Genomic DNA, 16,012 nt, shown 5'->3' on the forward strand with positions numbered 1-16,012 from the left:
CAGTCCTAAAACTGCATTAAAATTGTACTCCTAAAGGTTATTAAACTGATGTGCTCCTTTACAGAAGGCAACACTTTTTGTACATGTAAGTATTTATTTATTCAAAAAATTTTTATATCCCACTCTTTAGCTGAGAAAGCTCCCGCAGTGGCTTACAAAGCAATGCAACATTGTCCCATCCCACAGGCTTACAAAAGACATGACATAAAAAGGAAAATGGGGTGGAAAGTGAAGAGGAAACAAGCAAACTTGGGTACCTTCTTAATATTCTTATAATGACCAGCATGGCTGGTTAAAAAAAATGGCTTTGTAAGCAAAATCTTGCACCCCTCAGCAAAGGGAAACAAGACTGTTGGTCCATATTTATTTTTTTAATATTACTATTATTTATTTATTAAATTCTTTCAGACCTATAACAGCATATGTATACATACCAAAATAACCCACCCTAACCCATAAGCTGGTGAAATAATAACCAAATATCATAAATTCTTATCCTAGACTACTATTTATATAGGTAATAAATAGTTTGCATCAACTGAAAAGTTTTATAATGTGAGGAGTCCTCTCCCGGTATGACCCACAGAGGACATTACGGTCCACAAATAATAACATATTGGAGATCCCGAGTCACAAGGTGGCTAGGCTGGCCTCGACCAGGACCAGGGCCTTCTCAGTACTGGCCCCGACCTGGTGGAACGCTCTGTCCCAGGAGACTAGGGCCCTGCGGGATTTGTCATCTTTTCGTAGGGCCTGCAAGACAGAGCTGTTTCGTTTGGCCTTCGGACTGACGCAGTCTGACCCCACGGTTACCCTCCCCTAAGGTTTTATTTATAATGGTTTTATCTTATTCGTAGATTTTTAATTTTAAAATTGAATTTTAACATTGTATTATTCTGTTGTTTTAACTGAAATGTTTCTTTTATATTTGTGTTGATATTATTTGTTGTTAGCCGCCCTGAGCCCGGTCTTGACTGGGAAGGGCGGGGTATAAATAAAAATTATTATTATTATTATTATTATTATTATTATTATTATTATTATTTTCGTTTTCAGCCATATACATAGCCCATATTTGATTTTTTTACTGTGCATGCAGCATCTTGTTATAAAGTCTTTGTGATACCATTTGTGTTCACACAAACAGGTTTTGAAAACATTCCATCTCAACAATATTGTTTCCTCAATATCAACATTTCCCCCTGTTATATTTAGCAAGCTCCTTTTCTGTTACAAAATGCCTGCTAACTTTTGCTGCATAAAGCACAACTCTGGTAGGAAACCAATGCATTTTCCTAAAATCCCCATATGCCAAATTTGTCAATGGATTTCCCTGTACAATACATAATTATATTTCCCAGAAGCATTCTAATATACTTCATAAAGAAAATTAAACCAATCTTAAGGCAGGAGCTAATGACAAACAACAGAAGTGCCCAGATACAGAAATAGGAATCAGAATGTGGTTGGAGTTTCAAAGATCTTTAGTCAGAAGAAACTTTGTAACAGCTTATCCCAGACTGCAGACTTTGGGGGAAGACACCCTCAAGACTTCTTAAAAGAATTTTTAATTGAAGATAATCTTCATTACCAACTCAATTAGAGTAGCTATAGTGACTGCTTATGGAACCCAGTAAATACTCTGGGTTAATGCAGACTTAATTCAGGCATCAAGCCAAACCATGGCTTGTCCCACCATGCTTTAGTATCCAAAGACAAACCACAGTTTAGAGCTCCTTCCCTGCTTTTCTGTTTCTTTTGTTCAACACTCCAGGTTCAGTGACCTCTGGAAGGGAGCAATGCCCATACGTATCATGATGCCAAACCATAGTTAACAGAAACCACAGTTTACAAACCCACTTCAAACATCATTTCAGATTCTTGTTTTGCCAGACAACTGCAACCATCTTTTGTCAATTCAGACATACTGTCAAAACATAGTTAAGCCTTCTTAACCATAGTTTGGCATGATGTCTGAATTGAGCCACAGATTCCAAGCTTACATACCTAATGCTTGACTCACAACACTGTTTCTTTAGGACAATTTTGCTGGCCAAACAACTGTTCCCAACAAATAACTTTTTGCAGCTACGTTTAAAGCAGTAATCATCTTTGTTTCTTTCCTACTTAAAGATTTTAATATAATGTGTACGGTGGAATGTTACATTTTGCTGAAAAACTAGGTATCAGCTACAGTAGTACAGTCTCATGTACTGTTTTAATTATCCTGCTGCTACAATGTTACAGAATAATTTCAACTACCGGTAGTTGAGGTTTTGGATGACTGGGGAAAATTATGTTGTTACAGACATGGGAAGTACGTTACACAAATTGATTGCTTTTCTGATTTTTCCCCGATTATTCAAAATCTTTGAAAGGAAAGGTTTTTGTTGTTGTGTCATTTTTGTTTATGCTTTGAGGTGTGGGAAGTTATCAGAAAATAGATAGATAGATAGATAGATAGATAGATAGATAGATAGATAGATAGATAGTAAATTGACTAGTTCTGCTGCTCTGGATTATTTTTCCTATAAACAAAGACGTGATTCTATGTCACCACATGCTGGCACACTCACACTCGAAGACCATGGCACATTTTGTTAAACTGAGCATCTGAAGGTTGCAACATGAAATATATATTGGGCCAGCATCTATCAATCATATCCTAAGTCCCTTCAGATTACAAGGAACGCGTGATCCCAAACATATGGCAATTGTTAAAACACTCAACACAGCAGGGAAATATTAGTTGCTGGACCAGGATGTTTGGGTAACATGCTAATATACAGCAGAACTTAAAAACAAGAAAACTAGTGATAAAGATATATGGTACACCACCATGCAAAATAAAGGACAAAAAACCTTATCTAAGCTTGATTATTATTTTTATGCAATATGGATTACTGCAACTTTGGAATCAGTTACTTCCTTCGAGAACATGTATCAAAATGTGAAAGTAATCCACAGGAATAAAGCATGATTATGGGACTTACACCTTGCTTAGTTTGGGGGCCTAGTTGACATCACCATCAACATTATTTCTATCCCATCCTTCATCTGAAAATCATAGGGCAGTTTACAATATTAAAACACAGAAATATACAACATTCCAACAAACAATAACCCTTGAGACACAGTTTAAAAGCTCATAGATTGCTTAATTAGCCAAAGGCCTGGGAGAAGATGAATGTTTTTGCCTAGTGCCTAAAAACATGTAACAAAGGTGCCAGGTGAGCCACCCTGGGGAGAGCGTTTCAGAAATGGGAAGCCGCTATAGAAAAGGGCCTTTTTCATGTTGCCACTCTCCAGACCTCTCATGAAGGGCCTCAGAGGATGATCACAGGGTCTGGGCCAGTTCAAATGGGGAGAGGTGGTCCTCAAGGTATTGCTCACATGCGTCACTAAACCCAGGACAGCCAATGTGGTGCCCTCCAGATGCTGTGGACTACAACTCCCATCATCCCTGATCATTGGCAATTATGGGTGGGGCTGATGGCAGTTGTAGTCTGCATCACCTGGTAGGTACCACACTGGTTAGCTCTGCACTAAACAATGGTTGGAGGGAGACTCCCTACATCTCACATTCAAAATACCAAATCGTGATTTATGAGCTAACACAGCAATTATGTTTCTACTATTATTTTCCTAGCTTTGACATATTCCACCTTTGACACACCGTCTTTCCTCCTGCAGTAACTCTTGTGTAGAATTGCTCTTCTGTACTAATACAGTTGAAACTTAAAGGCTGATGGTAGAATTCTTCCAACTGTTCAATCTGCAGAAGCATTTCAGCTTGCCAGATGGAACTACTCTGCCCTGTTTTAGGGGGTTCTTTTGAACCCAAGGCAATTTCAGGGGGCACAGTGGTGGGGAGAGGGAAAAGCCACATTGTGCAAACTAGAAGTCCTTGCACAGGGTTTCCACTGACAGGGTCAGCTTGGTGAACCCCACCCTCAGTTTGCAGTTGTCATCTAGTACAGTGATTGATGAAACCAATTATTGGTGAAATATACAGTAGTTAGTACATTTTAATAATATTTGAGCATAGGATTTAATGGAGTTGTGCCAAAATGTTGTCAGTAATATTTAGCAGACACAGTTTAATAAATATGGCAAATGCAGAGTTACAGCTGATGCAGAATATTTTTATTTTGAGAATTGATTCCCACAAGTGAAACACTCTTTGGACCTTCAGTCCAATCTTGAAAAGACTTAGAAGTCATGAGTTTAAATACACAATAAAACTTGCTTTAGAACTTCCTTAAAAGTTATATTTCCCAAAGTATCATATGTCTTGGAGGGCAAGAAATGAATTTTTAACAAGAGAAAAGAACCCTAAGGTTCTAAGACAGGGGTCATCAACCTAAGGCCCATGGGGGTCGTTTAACTGGCCCCCGAACCGAGCTGTCCGCTCAGTGAGTCCCCAAGCGCTGTGCTAAACCAGGAATTGCTTCTGTGTCGCTAGAAATTGCATCTGCGCAGACGCAGACACTGGAAATCACGGGCATGTACGTGATCCAGCCCACGGAGGGATCTCTGCTGGAGTGAAGCGGCCCAGGCGAGGTAAACCTTACTGACCCGTGTTCTAAGAGCTAATAGAACTGACCGAACCCTCCTTGATTCTCAATGGCACTTTTGAGTTAAATTTTATCCTGGTGCAACCCCACCAGAGTTTAAAAGAAGGAAGCCAATGTTTGATCAGATATAAATTTAGCGCTTTCTCATACAGTGCTTTCTCTAACTAGAATTTCATGGAGAATGAGACAAAGAAAATGGAAGTTACTGTGCTCTTTTCAGATCACTTTGCCATACATTTGGGCTGACTATGCCTTGGTTTAAAGCTACTAGATCAGACATCAGACATCAGAAGAGACAAGTAGAAAACAACAGACACTGAATCGGCAGGACCAAGGTGTTTCTCTCTCCGGGCTATGGGTGATACCAGGGAGGCCATGCTGAGTAACTTACTCACTGATTGCAGTAGGTCTGCTCCAAAAATGACCCTCTGATATCTGCCAATTGCCTTGATTGAATATAATCCACTTATATTACCCAATAGTTACTACGGTAATTGCTTTGCTTTAGCTTCATAAGTAGGGAAATTCACCAGGCAAAGAAACTGACAAGGCTTTAAGAAGTTGAGCTAGAGTCAGGAAAGTGCAGCACTCCCCAAATATACGTAGGAACAAGTACCGGTATCTTGTTCAGTGTCAAATACCACATTACAAAGATATAACAGGACATATGGGCTGCAGGTAACTTACATACCTTAGTTGCATGACAAACTTATTCTCACTACATGAAGGACTGCTGGGTTATTACACATAATCCAATGTTTCTCAAACCTTATAAATTCCCCCCATCCTGTTAATATATCTTCTGGGACTAACCCAGATAACCCCACACTCGCTGGTGATTTGATGTGCAAGTGTATAGCCATTTTCATTGAAATGTCTTCCTCGCATCCTACAGCTCTGTGCAAGAGCCATGGATGGGGCAAACTGATATCAAGGGTGCCTGCAGAAAGGACAGATGCTGAGCAACTCCCTCCTCGAGCCAATGCTTGCACAATTTATGTTGAATGCCTGTCTGAAGAATTCCTCAGCCACTGCAAGTCTTCCAGCAGTACCAGAATTCAGAGTTCTTTGCAGTTTTCTCCTAGTCCCCTGCCTTGCTGGAAAATCCCAACTCCTAATTCACCACAAGACAACCTAGGATTTAAACTGAAATAGTTTACTTTTCCGACTGAGTATAATCACACATGGAAAAATCATGATATATTGATTTGGAACTCATGAGTTTTCAACAGTGAAAGCAGATGTCTTACTTGCTTCTTGTCGATCCCTGAACTTCCCAACACTGCATTTTGAAACATACAGTATTTTTAACTAAGAGGGCCAGGAAAAACCTAAAGAATTGAAAGTAGGAATTCCCAGAAGATCCTGACCACAACATAAGCAAGCATCTTCAAGGCTAGCATGAAGGCCCCATATTCTTCCCCAAGTGCCCTCCAATACAGATATACACACTCTTCTTAAAGTTGCCAAACACAAAAAGTGCACCACTGAATGCAATGGAAAACTAAACAGGGGGAAAAAGAGGCAGGAACAGAATAATTCCATATAGATTTGATTACCCAAGGTCTTAGCAACACCTAAGAAATATTGAAACCTGAGGATAGTAATTAATTCAAATGGGAAGGACAGACTTCAAATTCAGCTCTAATTGTTCCCTAAAGGCAGCTTCCTGAACAAATCCACCCTGAATAACTGCCGCTTTCAAATGGGAGACTAGTACCTTTGTTTACAACAGTGTTATTTTCAATGTGTCAAAGTATCTCCAAATCCAAGGCCCGGGGGGGGGGGGGGGGAGAAATCAAATTGTTCCTAGAGACAAAAGCCAACCAAAGCATAAACTAGGCCCACTAGGCAACAGCACCAAGAGAGTTCAATGCTTACCCACTGCAACTTTCAATAACTGATTGTCTCTACTAGGAGTAGATAGGGACAGCAGTCACGAAATTAAAAGACTCCTGCTTCTTGGGAGAAAAGCAATGACAAACCTAGACAGCATCTTAAAAAGCAGAGAGATCACCTTGCCAACAAAGGTCCATATAGTTGAAGCTATGGTTTTCCCAGTAGTGATGTATGGAAGTGAGAGCTGGACCATTAAGAAGACTGATCGCTGAAGAATTGATGCTTCTGAATTCTGGTGCTGGAGGAGACTCTTGAGAGTCCCAGGGACTGTAAGAAGATCAAACCTATCCATTCTGAAGGAAATCAGCCCCGAGTGCTCACTGGAAGGACAGATCCTGAAGCTGAGGCTCCAATATTTTGGCCACCTCATGAGAAGAGACCACTCCCTGGAAAAGACCCTAATGTTGGGAAAGACTGAGGGCACAAGGAGAAGGGGACGACAGAGGACGAGATGGTTGGACAGTGTTCTCGAAGCTACCAACGTGAGTCTGACCAAACTGCAGGAGGCAGTGGAAGACAGGAATGCCTGGCATGCTCTGGTCCATGGGGTCACGAAGAGTCGGACACGACTAAACGAGTAAACATCAACAACTAGGAGCAGTTAACCCGTGAGCCAGATCCAGCCTGGGAAGTAGGACATGAAAAGTGGCCTACCAAGTCCCCACAGCTTTATCACCCAAATTCAGCACTCAGATTAGGCGATACAGCACTCTGCCAGGGTGAAGACTGGAACCACTGCATTTTGAGCTTCAGTTTGTCTCACATAGACACAAACCACTCTCTCCAAGTTGGGGGTGGAATGATAATGCCTTTTCCTCTTCACAAAGAGAATTCATTGTTGTTGTTGTTACCTGCCCTTCACCAGCAGGTCCCAGAGCAGGTTACCATAATTTAAAATTTAGAAATAAAAACAGTTATACAGTCACAGGAATAGGTTGATTCCTGAAAACACACATCTCAGGTATCAGAGGCCAGGGTAAAGAGGTGTGTCTTCAGCATTCATCAAAAGCTGGATAGTGAAGGAGCCAGATACCTGTACTGTATCTGTGGCACGTATGCATGTGGGGTGAGTGTGAGCAAGTGCACACAACTATGCATTGGCCATCCCCAGCACTAGCATGTGGCCTTCAGGGGTGTTAATGTGGCAGTCAAGCTGAAAATGGTTAGTCACCCTTGAACTATGCAATCTATAGATTCCTGGTCCCATTGTTTCTGCAGAGAAGCACCTAAGGTCAGGCCTAGAGAGGAACAGCTATCTCGGGTGAGGAATTTCTGGCCAGAAAGGAAAGCTATTTTTGCTGCTTGCAATCACTTCCTGGTTGGAGAAGTGATGCATACTGCAGTGGTAAATCACCCCCATCAAGGAGGGGAGCACTGCTACACAGAGCAGTGATGGCCACCTCCATTTCAGCCTACTGTCTATCTGTTTTGAGAGAGGCCCAGCTTTGAGGATTCTGATATTTTGCCTGCTTGCCTGAGGGCCAGGGAAGAGCCTAGAGGGAGAAGACAGATCTTGTCTTGGAGGCAGCATATCTTCCCAATTACACAGGACATTGAAATTTCTACAGGATGGATGTGTGTTTGTGTGTGTGATCATGGATTTTTGACTTACAGTGGTACCTTGGTTTACGAACTTAATCCATTCTGGAAGTCCATTCTTAAACCAAAACATTCTTAAACCAAGGCATGCTTTCCCAAAGCAGGGGCCTCAATTTAGAACATATTCAACAGGAAGCGAAACATGTTCTTATTCCAAGGCAAAGTTCACAAACCAAAACACCTACTTCCGGGTTTGCAGTGTGTGTTCTTAATCCAAGTTGTTCATAAACTAAGCTGTTCTTAAACCAAGGTACCACTGTACAGTAAAATGCTATTTGTATTATGTGTTTGCTCATCTATACTTACATGAGTTGATCATATTATTATTGGCATTTTTCTATATTATTAAATTTTCTATATTATTCTCCCCTTGCTCTGTCTGCTTACATTGTTGTTATACTGATTCTATTTTGACAGCATATTGACAATTTTAGCTTGAGTTACTAATCACTTTGGAATAAAAAAACAAGGCTACCAATACAGTTCTAAATGATAATGATAATGAACAATACTGGAGGCATGACTGAAACAACCAGCCACGTTAGATGTACAATCAGTAAAAGTGCATCTGAGAAAATGCAGTTTTTTCAGCCTAGCGGCTAGCCAATAACAACAATGAACAAGCAACTTGTCAGTCAGTGCAATCCATTTTTCCCCTGCTATATCCATACCAAGTAAAGATAAAACTTTTGATGACAGGGATCACCTACATTCCTCCTGCCTCCATTTCTTTGCTGGGGAAATCTAACATGTGTTTGTAAATCCAAGATGTTTATTACAAAACCTATATTGATGGCAGACCAAAAAAGCAGCTAATGTCTGTTGACCAACCACAGTTATTACTTTTGGTTGATCAGTGTAATGGTTCATCAGTGGTTGCTATGATTATAGTGTTCGTATGACTAAATAACAGAAATTCAAATAAGGCTACAAAAGGGAGACATCATTCTAATAAGTGAACAACCATGTTCAGGTGCCCAATTCAGCAGTCCATTGCTACAAAAAGCTCACCTTTGCCCAATAAGCTGGAAAACCCATAGCCCAATCCTAAATATGGTCCCCAGAGGTCCCACTGCATTCAGTGGAACTTACTCTATAATAAGCAGTCCAATTGCACCTTGCGGTTTGTGTGCAAATATGAGTGGGAACATAATGTAGAGATGGAGAACCTGCAGAGTCAGAAAGGCATTTTAAATAAATAAGATGGACCAATAGTAATATTTAGGGTGGTATTCAATTAAGTTTGGCTTAGAGTAGACCCACCAAAATTAATTGACACTAACATAATAATAATACTAATAATAAACATAATAATAGTTATTCATTTCAGTGGGTCTACTCCAAGCCAAATTTAGCTGAATACCACCCTTCGCATTTACAAACATCACTGCAAGTGTTCCAGAGTACTTTATGTACACTTTCCTTAGTAATTCCTATAGTAATTATGTTAGCATTACTATTCTCATATTACAAATGGGGAACAGAGGGCAAGAGAATAGCTGCCTGCCCAAATCCACGAGTAAGGAGAACTGGGGACTTCCTGGTTCATAGCTCACACTTTTGGCCACTATTCTTGAGTAGCTCTGAACTCTTAAGTTCACTCTTTTTGGCACCCAGCTTTTTAATTGCATTTTTACAGACACACCACAGACCACCCAAAAGAAGCTCATGGCTCACTTGTAGTCCCCAGACCACAGGCCGGGAAGCCCCGTAGTAGATGAAAGATTTGACAGCAGCATGTGTATATATTTCTCTGTTGTGTGTATTTCAGGTTTTTCTTGGTATACACAGTATGTGCATGTGTGTTGAGAGGGTATGTTCATAAGGCATGTAATTTGACATTTTGCATGCTAGGGGCCACAGGAAGCCTCTTCCTGGTTGCTGTGGAAAAATCAGCTGACATTGTTCCATCAACATCAGTACCCCAACAGTACTGGATCCAAAGCCTTAAATCTGGTTTTAATGTGCATGCAACATTTCCCTCTTTCCTTTCTTTTGCCTAGTGAAGTTATACCACCTGTTCGACAACCAGACAGGTTCAGCATCTGTCAGTAGAATGCACCATTCTGAGTATAAGCAGCCAATTACACTTTGTTCATGCTCTCTAAATTAACCACCAGTTGCTAGAATGCCTCACAACATCTGAGTAGTAGAACCACAGAATAAACAACAGGAATTAAGAACATTTTGCCAATCCTGAGTAGATTGACAGAATCAAGGAAGCAAACTTTCTTCAAACACAGGCATATAACCAACAAGGGAGCTGGGATTTTTTTAACTGCAATAAAATATAATAAGCAACAACTGTAGAGACAAGCCCTTTCCGTCCCTCACAAATCACAATGTTCACAAGTAAATCTGAACAAGCAATTCCGTATCTGAATAAGTGTGCATGCACACGAAAGCTCATACCAATGACAAACTTAGTTGGTCTCTAAGGTACTACTGGAAGGAATTTATTTTACAGTATTTTTTATTTTGTTTTGACTACGTCAGACCAATACAGCTACCAACCTGTAACTAAAGCAATTCCTGGGAAGCAGATATGCTCTTTGCTGCCCCATGACAGCTCAGTTTGGATAGGGACAAAGGGGCAGATAATTTAGTCACTACTGAACCTCATCTTTTGAGTAGATCAGAGAAACCATGAAAGTATTAGCCAGAGGGGTGGGAAACAATATTTCTAAAAGCTGGCTTGTTGCTTTAACGTGTATAGCGCTGCTCCATTTTTTTGGGATCTGTCCTAGATCTGACAGAACCACTTTCTTTGAACCTCAGAGGCAATGTCTTTTTGACTTGGAACCTGGGCAGTAGATCCATTTATAACTTTGGTAGCCAACATGGTGCGCTCCAGATGTTATTGATGTTGGACTACAGCTCCCATCACTCCAGACCATTGTTCGTGCTGGCTGGGAACGATGGGAACTATAGTCCAACATTATCTGAAGGGCACTTCTGGTTTATATTATATATTGACATGAAGCTTAAAATGCAGGCAGTAGCAGTTGGATGCCCCAAAATATAGCTACTTAGTAAGGGCTAGTCTAGTTTTTTTGCTAACTGAACATGCATGACATAGCTTCACTACTTTGTTTTAAAGAGGGTGGGGGGAGAAACAGGTTTCAGAACTCTACTCTTATTTAGCAGTGCACACAATTTCATAGCTCATATGAAGCTCATATGCTTCACTAGTTATCAACTTACTTTTCCATATGGATAAGTAATTAGTAAATGCAGAGTGTAACATAACCAATAGGAAGGAGGAAATATTTTGACTTTAACCCTTGAAGGTGATGTAGCACTTGTTTGCACACAATTCTAGGCCATAGTTTGGTTTGGCAAAGCAGCAATGCAACAGAGGATAAGCAAAGTGGTGTCAATTTCCTCTCCAAGTGCCACATGTATTCTCATGAAAACTAAGTCAAGGCTTGGCTTAACTTTACATGTGATTGAGGTCAATGACTAAGAGGGAACCTGCAAGTCCATAGCTTAAAGCTCATCTCAGTTGTGAGCCACTGTTCATCATCCCCATTTGCTACTTGGGATAGTTAAGACATTACAGAGTCATTATTACAAGAGATCATGCATGAAGAGTTTGGAATACAGTGGAACCTCGGGTTGCAAATGTGATCCGTGCGGGAGGCATGTTCGCAACCCGCAGTGCTGTGTCTGCGCACGCGCGTGACGTGATTCAGTGCTTCTGCGCAAAGCGTGATTTAGTGCTTCTGTGCATGCACGAGCGCCGAAACCAGGAAGTAACCCGTTCCGGTACTTTTGGGTTTGACGTGTATGTAACCCGAAAATGCGCAACCTGCAGCAATCGCAACCTGAGGTATGACTGTATTCAAAATGAACTGTATAAATGCTAAGTTATTAGAACACAAAGTGTAACTACTGTATGTAACTACCAGTACCGTCACTAAAATTAGAGCACTTCCAATCAAGTTGGTTGAGCCAGTGTGTGTACTGCAAGAGCCCATATCATTTTTATATAAATAACTCACATAAGTCAAGTATGCACATTAAACAGTTTATCAGTAAAACAGAAGAGAACTTTTTTCCACTCAATATTGAAACAATATTTATTTATTTATTTGACAGAGAATAGGGAGAACAGATAGGCTGTCTTAAGTTAGCAATTAAGTGCTGCCTGGCCCTCAAAATATTGAGATAAACAAGCCAATCAAGATCCCATTTCAAAGCACTGTGAATATGAAAGAAACCAAGCAAATACTGTAAAATGTTAGCTGTGAACAGTTATCAACAAAACCAGCCAGGCAAAATAATCTACCAGTATTCCCTCTACTCCTGAAATGTAGTTGAAGACTGCTGCATTAACATTTACATCCAACTCACAGGGATTGCAAGGGTAGGATCAATATTCATGTTCCTTCCATTGACACCATGTTGTTCACTCAATTTGAGTGTGGGGCAATTCATTCTTTTTCCTTCCACACACTGTATTCCTGTCCTGATACATTCTATATCAAAGTCATTCTGACAAACCCACTAGCCTCTACATGAAATTCCTCAAATCACCCCTTACTATATGCAGAAATCAAGGGCCTGACATCAGAGACCAGTACCATTGGGCAGTGCTGAGTCCAAAGGAACTTGAGAGACCTCCCAAGCTTAACTACCTGTAACTGTGGACATTAACATCACACCGTTATCTGTGCTCCAAGTAGCCAAGGTTGTGGCATTTTAAAATGAGCAGTCACCCTCCACTCACTCAGCTGAATCCTCCCTGTAAGCAACAGCAGGAACTGAGGCTACCACCACCTCGCAGCTGTAGTAGGCAAACAACTGGAGGTAGCTGCTCCATGCCTGTGCAAACAATGGTGGCAAGAAACAAATGTCATCTCCATTCACTATTATCCTTTGGGTGCGCGGCCTGGAGGATTGGGTCACCCAACTTCCATGGTGTCCAGAGGCAGAGAGATGGCAGCAAGCATGCCTTGCAGCCACCTTTAATATCTGGTTGCCGACTGAAGCAAGCAAGCACAATGTCTCTGCACGCATACACCATCCCCAGCTGTTGGATGTGGTGGGTCCAACAACCATACTGCTCAGAGACAGCCTCCTTGCAGCCACTTTTAACTGCTCTGCTGCCCACTCGAGAAGCAGCAGAGGTAGAGACCAAGAACAGCAGCAGACCCACCCACTTTCTCTCTCTCAGGGGGGAAGCTTGGAGAACCAACTAACAGAGACCCCCAACTTGTCATCATCTCAGTAGCCAGCACTGCTGCGTGGAGGGCACCTTCTGTGCTACGCAAAGTAGGTAAGCACATGGCACCCCCCCCCATCTGTACTCATTCGCCTGCCCTCTAACTCTGGGCGGCACTGAGAATTGGATCAATCACCACCCACCGGAGGGAGTGGACAAGCCAGTGGAAGCAGCTGCTCCATCACAGGAGTGACTGACAGTGGCAAGGAGCTGTTGCTAGTCACTCACCTGCTCACTCTGGGTGGTGCAAGGGACGGCATCCTATCTACCATACCACCCAGAAAGAAAGAGCAGAAGTGGGGCACTGACTGCTTTTTGCTGACAATAGGTGGTCCTCGGAGGCAACTGCAAAAGTAGCCCCCGCTTGCTCACCCTTGTACCCCTGGGCAGTACAAATGGGAGGCTTGCCACTGCAATGGTGAGGAGCAGAAGAGAGGCTGCAAGGATGAGCAGCAAGGTCCACACGGGACGGGTTGCCAAGCGCTCTCCAAATCGGAAACCAATCTTGAGAAAGCCACACCACCTTTACCAAGTCGCTGGGAGCATATACTGTACTTATCTAACAGCTTCCACGAGTTACTCAGATTTTTTCTTGTTGGGGCATTGCTTCGCTTATGTGTCTCACCACCCACTTCTGCAAAGGCCACAATCCCCTAGTTCTCCCTTCCTATTGCCCTTATCCCCTGGAATTCCCCACCCAGCAGCCTCCTCCCTTTGCATTTTTTTTAAAAACCTCACTTTCTTGCAGGCACCAAAAACTATACTCAGGACCCGAGGCCCAAGTTCTCCACACCCGACCCAGCCCGCCCGTCACCGGGGCTTCTGGGCACCCCCGCACCCCTCCCCCTCCCGGCCACCGCCCGGGCCCCCTTCTTAGAGCTTCCTCGCAGCCCCTTAAGTCCCTCCCACCCCCAGGAGACGGGGAGGGGTCTCGGTCCAACCTCCCGCCCGCACTGGCTGCGCCTCCCGCCACTCGCCTCCGAGAGCGGCGCCGATTGGCGCAGCCGAGCTGCCAATCACGACAAGGCGGAACCCACCTCTCTCAAGCCTTGGAAAGAGTTGGGTTTTTCTTGAGGGGAGGAGAAGGGGGAGGTGCGGGGTGAGAGGAGCGGAGGCAACAGCCAAACTCACCTCGGGACCGGAGAAGGGAGGGAGGGAGTGGAATTAAGAGGACCGGGCGTTTTTGTCCCCTCCCTCCGCTTTAAGGTCCCGTGTCCCTCCGACTCGCGCCGCCACTAACGGGGCTCTTCCCCACACAGTCCCGAGCTGCGGCCCCCAAGTCTTGCTGTGGTGAAGTGTTGGGCCCCCCCGCCTCCTCGTTTTCTGCGCGCTCGAGATTCTCGCGAGACTTGGCGGAGAGGCGGGGGGCGAGGAGCCGGGGAGCCAATGGGGAGAAGGGGTGGGGTTATTGAAAGGAGCGGGGCGGGGCCGAGACTTCGAAGAGCCGACGGAGCGGACGGTGTCCGGGTGTTCTGAGGCGGGAGAAGGGAAAGGAGGCGCCCGAGGGCGACGGTTCCCCTCGGAGCGGGTCGGGAAGAAGCGGCACAGATCCCGACGGAGTTTGAGGCGGGCAGTGGTCCACCTCCTAGCCCAGTAGTGCGTCGCTGATGTCGTGTATAGCCTAGGTTAGGTCTTGGTGTGATTCGGGCAGGTTTCCAGAGCGCCGACCCAAGACATTTTCGCACCTGAGGCGAACCGCAAATTGGCGCCCCCCTCCCTCCCCACTGGGGAAGAAGGGATGTGTGAAGGGTCTACACCAGGAACAAGGGCAGGGAGAGGATAAAGATCTGCCTCGGGATCTTCTGCTGCCCCTGTGGATCCTGCCGCCTCAGGCGGTTGCCTCCCTTTGCCTCATGGGTGGGCCGGTCCTGAGTTTCCAGTACAGTCATACCTCGGGTTACAGCTGCTTCAGGTTGCGTCTTTTCGGGTTGCGCCCCATGCCGAACCCAGAAGTACCGGAACGGGTTACTTCCGGGTTTTGGCGTGTGCGTATGCGCAGAACTGCTGAATCGTGACCAGACGTGGGTTGTGAACGCTGCGGGTTGCGAATATGCCTCCCACATGGATCACGTTTGCAACCCGAGTGTCCACTGTATATGAATGTGCCCCTTGCTCAAGCCATGTGCACCTGGAGTCTGTGACACAGCACAGCTCAAAAGAGCCTTGTGCTGCTCCACTGTGCGGGTGACACCCTGGAGACCTCACTTTGGTACCATCAGGGAAATTGCTCTGGCGCAGAAGTCCAGGGCCTCCACCCAGCAGAATCATGAGTGGAAGGGCACCCCCAAACAAATGCAGTAGGGCTTCTGGTATACCACATATTGAAGGAAGTGGGGTGGTGCTTATTGCCATCTAAAGGGATGGGTGAAGGGGGCCCTGATAACACGGTTGCTTCCAGAGGCTACTTTATTTTAAAACAGAGGGAGAAAGCTGGATGGGATAAAAATATATCATAAAGGTGAAGCCTCTGGCTATCATAGTCGGACCTTTGTTTATCTCCTTCATCAGGGTCAACATCAGGAGGCAAGCAGGGCTCTCCTTGACCCCTGACATAGCCAAATTAGCGTAGCAGTTGCCATCTGCTTCTGCCTGATTGGCAGCAATAGTCTTTGGTTAGAAGACTATTCGTCAGCTCTGACTTCCTTCCCATCCCAGTAGTTTGGAGACGTTTCTGCTGCCTCGTCTGCTTCCTAACCTCAGTCCCCACCCA

The 16,012-nt window shown here is 43.9% G+C and overlaps 1 protein-coding gene across 2 annotated transcripts in view; it reads right to left on the reverse strand.

Annotated features, from left to right (window-relative positions):
- The window catches only part of LOC118077052 (cyclic AMP-dependent transcription factor ATF-7), a 106,652-nt gene extending 92,032 nt beyond the window's left edge, over positions 1–14,620 (reverse strand). The window contains exon 1 of one of the 2 annotated variants that reach the window (XM_060272070.1): positions 14,434–14,620. The gene's annotated coding sequence lies outside the window, so the exon portion shown is untranslated. The remainder of the gene's footprint in view (positions 1–14,433) is intronic. The other variant, XM_035100341.2, reaches the window with a different exon arrangement.
- Between the last annotated feature and the right edge of the window lie 1,392 nt (positions 14,621–16,012).

Source organism: Zootoca vivipara, chromosome 2 (assembly GCF_963506605.1).
Source record: "Zootoca vivipara chromosome 2, rZooViv1.1, whole genome shotgun sequence".
Taxonomy (NCBI): Eukaryota; Metazoa; Chordata; class Lepidosauria; order Squamata; family Lacertidae; genus Zootoca; species Zootoca vivipara.